The sequence below is a fragment of the Piliocolobus tephrosceles genome, unplaced genomic scaffold (assembly GCF_002776525.5).
Source record: "Piliocolobus tephrosceles isolate RC106 unplaced genomic scaffold, ASM277652v3 unscaffolded_24706, whole genome shotgun sequence".
NCBI classification, from domain to species: domain Eukaryota; kingdom Metazoa; phylum Chordata; class Mammalia; order Primates; family Cercopithecidae; genus Piliocolobus; species Piliocolobus tephrosceles.
This window is the reverse complement of record NW_022307317.1, coordinates 1-4,517: the sequence shown is the minus strand read 5'-3', so window position 1 is coordinate 4,517 and position 4,517 is coordinate 1. Positions and strand designations below refer to the sequence as shown.

The 4,517-nt window shown below is 43.5% G+C and overlaps 1 long non-coding RNA gene across 1 annotated transcript; it reads right to left on the bottom strand.

Annotated features, from left to right (window-relative positions):
- Window positions 1–1,611: 1,611 nt before the first annotated feature.
- LOC113221443 lies at window positions 1,612–3,609 on the bottom strand. Its single transcript, XR_003307880.2, has 3 exons — window positions 3,563–3,609; window positions 3,268–3,407; window positions 1,612–2,118 (listed from the first exon to the last, which is right to left on the bottom strand). It is a non-coding gene; the product is annotated as an uncharacterized LOC113221443 (long non-coding RNA).
- Window positions 3,610–4,517: the final 908 nt, after the last annotated feature.

Below are 4,517 nucleotides of genomic sequence, written 5' to 3'. Positions count from 1 at the left end.
GAGGAGGGAGGACAGTTTGAAATGATGATGATGATTATTATTAGTATTACTTTTTGAGATGGGGGTCTTGCTCTGTTGCCCAGGATGGAGTGCAGTGGCAGGATCTTGGCTCACTGCAACCTCCGCCTCCCAGGTTCAAGTGATTCTCCTGCCTCAGCCTCCTTGAGTAGCTGAGATTACAGGCACCCACCACCATCCCTGGCTAATTTTTGTATTTTTAGTAGAGATGGGGTTTTGCCATGTTGGCCAGGCTGGTCTCGAACTCCTGACCTCAGGTGATCTGCCCGCCTCAGCCTCCCAAAGTGCTGGGATTGCAGGCGTGAGCCACCGTGCCTGGCCTGAAATGATTATTAGAGACTCGGAGAATCACACTAAGCCTGCCAGAAGGCCCAGCTTAGTTTCGTGACCGGGAATTTATAGATATGCCTGTATGGTGATGGTATCCAGGAGCATTTATGTGTCCAGGTATAGGTGTGGAGATGTTTAGATTTGATTAATCTAGGTTGTATGGCCTTCTGCTAGGTAGATGCAAAGAAGGAAAAGAGAGTTGAGGGTAACTGCAGAAAAATGAGTGAATTACTGTATCACAATATCCAAGATACTTTTTTTGTTTGTTTGTTTTTTGAGATGGAGTCTCATTCTGTTGCCCAGGCTGGAGTGCAGATCTCAGCTCACTGCAACCCCCGCCTCCTGGGTTCAAGCAATTCTCCTGCCTCAGCTTCTCAAGTAATTGGGATTATAGGCGTGCGCCACCACACCTGGCTAATTTTTTGTATTTTTAGTAGAGATGGGGCTTCACCGTGTTGGCCAGGCTGGTCTCGAACTCCTGACTTCAAGTGATTCACCCTCCTTGGCCTCCCAAGGTGCTGGGATTATAGGCATGAGCCATTGCACCCGGCCTACATGTGGAAAGAAATGAAGATAGAAGGCCACTGACAAGCTCGAAGAAAGTGAGGACACAATAAACTAGAGGGCCTGATGAGCTAGGAAAACATGGATGAGGAGGAAAGGGGTTTGTGGACAGAGAAAAGTATGTTTAAACTAGTGATTTTACAGGGAGGGCAGTTTTGAATGTTGATAAGGTCCAGGGTGTAATCTGCTGAGACTACTGGCCTGAGGTGCAGTGCTGTCTAGCTCTGTCGCCCAGGTTGGAGTGCAGTGGCGCGGTATCGGCTCACTGCAACCTCCGCCTCCCGGGTTCAAGTGATTCTCCTGCCTCAGCCTCCTGAGTAGCTGGGACTACAGACACATACCACCACACCCAGCTAATTTTTGTATTTTTAGTAGCGATGGGGGTTTCACCATGTTGGCCAGGATGGTCTCAATCTCCTGACTTTGTGATCAACCCGCCTCAGCTTCCCAAAGTGCTAGGATTACAGTCATGAGCCACTGTGTCCAGCTCTTTTTTTTTTTTTTCTTTTTCTTTTGGAGACAGTCTTACTCTGCTGCTCAGGCTGGAGTGCAGTGGCGTGATCTCAGCTCACTGCAACCTCTGCCTCCTGGGTTCAAGCAATCCTCCTGCCTCAGCCTCCCGAGTAGCTGGGACTATAGGTGCGAGCCACCAAGCCCGGCTAATTTTTTTGTATTTTCACTAGAAACGGGGTTTTGCCTTGTTGGCCAGGCTGGTTTCGAACTCCTGACTCAGGTGATCCACCCACCTTGGCCTCCCAAAGTGCTGGGATTACAGGCGTGAGCCACAGTGCCTGGCCCTACAACTTTTTCCTCTGTGTTTGTATGCAGGCAACAAAAAAAAAATAAAATGTGTTACTTGTGTAATTAAAAATTTTTAATATAGACAATGTAATCACATGACCCCAATTATATTAAAAATAATGGCAAAATATCACAAATCAAATTTTTTTGTGGTTAATAATATTGGTTCTCTTTGTAAGGGCACAGATGACTTCCTTTTATCTTTCCGCATTTTTCTAAGTAATTATAATGAACACGTACTACTTTTATAATGGTGGGTGCTTTCTCGTTAAAAAATTATTCACTCAGTTTATTACTGGACTAATTACTTACATCCACTATAAAATCTTCAGCCTCCAGTTTTACTTCCAGCAATTCTTTGGGTTTAGCAGCAGCAACCTCTTTTGGAAGAGATTCATAGTCCTCCTGGAAAACACAAGACTCCTCATGTTGGAATCCATTTTTCATCATTAAGCCTTCATGCCACAAACAGGTTCTCTTTATGAAAATGGCACCTAACTAAGAAAAATGATTAGAGATATCCTTAACAAATATAGCTCCTACCAATGTCACCCGTTAAACAAATAAAGCGATTTTTATAAAAAATTGTAAAAAGTGGCCAGGCGTAGTGGCTCATGCCTATAATCCAAGCACTTTGGGAGGCTGAGGCGGGCGGATCATGAGGTCAGGAGTTCAAGACCAGCCTGACCAACATGGTGGAACCCCGTCTCTACTAAAAATACAAAAATTAGCTGGGCGTGGTGGCTAATTTTTTTTATTATAGGCTAATTTATTTATTAAATGAGCCTATAATCCCAGCTACTCGGGAGGCTGAGGCAGGAGAATTGCTCGAACCCAGGAGGTGGAGGGTACAGTGAGCTGAGATCACGCCACTGCACTCTAGCCTGGGTGACAAAGTGAGACTCTGTCAAAAAAAAAAAAAAAAAAAAAAATTCACATTTTGAAAAAAAAAAAAAAAAGTGGCATTAACCTATTAGTACAACAAGAAGAAGTATAACCCAAGAAATTATTGAGGTAGGATGTGGTTATAAGTATGACTTGTGTTATAGCTTTCTGGCAAAGAGAAAACTCTTCAACAAGTAGGAGGTGAAAATAGATATTTGAGTTAAAGAAGACAGGTATGTGCCATCTGGAAGACTGATATCCTGTGAAGGAACCAAGTCATTACAACAGGTCACCACAGCCTCAATGAAGCTCATGCAGGCACTTTCTTCGGAGGTCCCTTTCCCTTATATTCATTTTCCCATGCTTGAATCTAGCCAAAATTAGAGACCCACTCTCACTTCCTGGATGAGAGCAAAGATTTGGAGTTAAGTTAGACCTGGCTTTTGAATCCTGGCTAAATATGCTTTCATGAGCAAGTTATTTAATCTCAGTGAAGCCTCAGTTTCTCTATCTGTAAAACAGGCCTAAGACCCCTGCACTGCTGTAAAGATTAAATGAGAGTAAAGGTAAAGCACTTAGTACAGAGTCATAGTATCATGATAGGTTAGTGGTTTCCTCTTGGAGGACAGAGGTAACCTTTCACTAATGGAAAGATGCCTGATAACTCACCTTTTTAATCTTTACTTGTCCCGTTGGCTGGGTCTCACCCACATACTTGAATAGATTACGGTATTCAATTTGTTTTAAAATCTCTCGTGCGTCTTTCAATTTGGGATCAGTAGAGTATAAAATCTCCAGAAAAATGTTATCTGCCAATTTGATGACATTTCAGTTACATTAAAATAAAAACACAGAGTTAAAGAATAGTGCTTTAGTGCTATTCGACTGAAAAGATCTTAACAGGCAGGTACATTATTATTTTAGCAATATGAGAAAATTTTTTAAAATACTTAAGTGAAAAAACCTTTTAAAACTGTTCCAGTTGACCAGTCACAGTGGCTCATGCCTGCAATCCCAGCACTTTGAGAGGCCGAGGCGGACGGATCACTTGAGGTCAGGAGTTCGAGACCAGCCTGTTCAACGTGGTGAAACCCCGTCTCTACTAACAATACAAAAAAAATTAGCTGGGTGTGGTGGCGGGCACCTGTAATCCCAGCTACTCAGGAGGCTGAGGCAGGAGAATTGCTTGAGCCTGGAAAGTGGAGGTTGCAGTGAGCCAAGATTGCGCCATTGCACTCAAGCCTGGGCAACAAGAGTGAGACTCTGTCTCAAAAATAAAAGTTCCTGTCAATGACTTGGATTTAATTCCAGGTAATCCAGAGAGTGGGGAAGGATAGAGAGAAATAAGACTGCATTGGAGTTGATGACTGCTGAGCTGGGTGATGGGCACATAAATGTGTATGGATTTATTGTTGACATGTTTTATTTTGTTTTCAAAAGAGAATGGTGGCTACACACTGTGGCTCACATCTGTGATCCCAGCAATTTGGGAGGCCGAGGCAGGTGGATCACTTGAGGTCAGGAGCTCGAGACCAGCCTGGCCAACATGAGAAAACCCTGCCTCTACCAAAAATACAAAAATTAGCTGGGCATGGTGGTGCATGCCTGTGGTCCCAACTACTCAGGAGGCTGAGGCAGGAGAATTGCTTGAACCCTGGAGGTGGAGGTTGCAGTGAGCCGAGATGGCGCCACTGCACTCCCACCTGGGTGACAGAGTGACACTATCTCAAAAAAAAAAAAGAGAATAAGAGAATGGTCCTGAAATATTTACAAGCAAAATTATGTCTAGGATCTGCTTCAAAATAGTCCAGTGTTTGACATGAGTGGGTAGATGAGGAGATGAGGCAAAATTGCCATGTGTTGATAACTGTTGAAGCTAAGTGACAGGTACTTTGTAAATTTCTTTTTTTTTTTTTTTT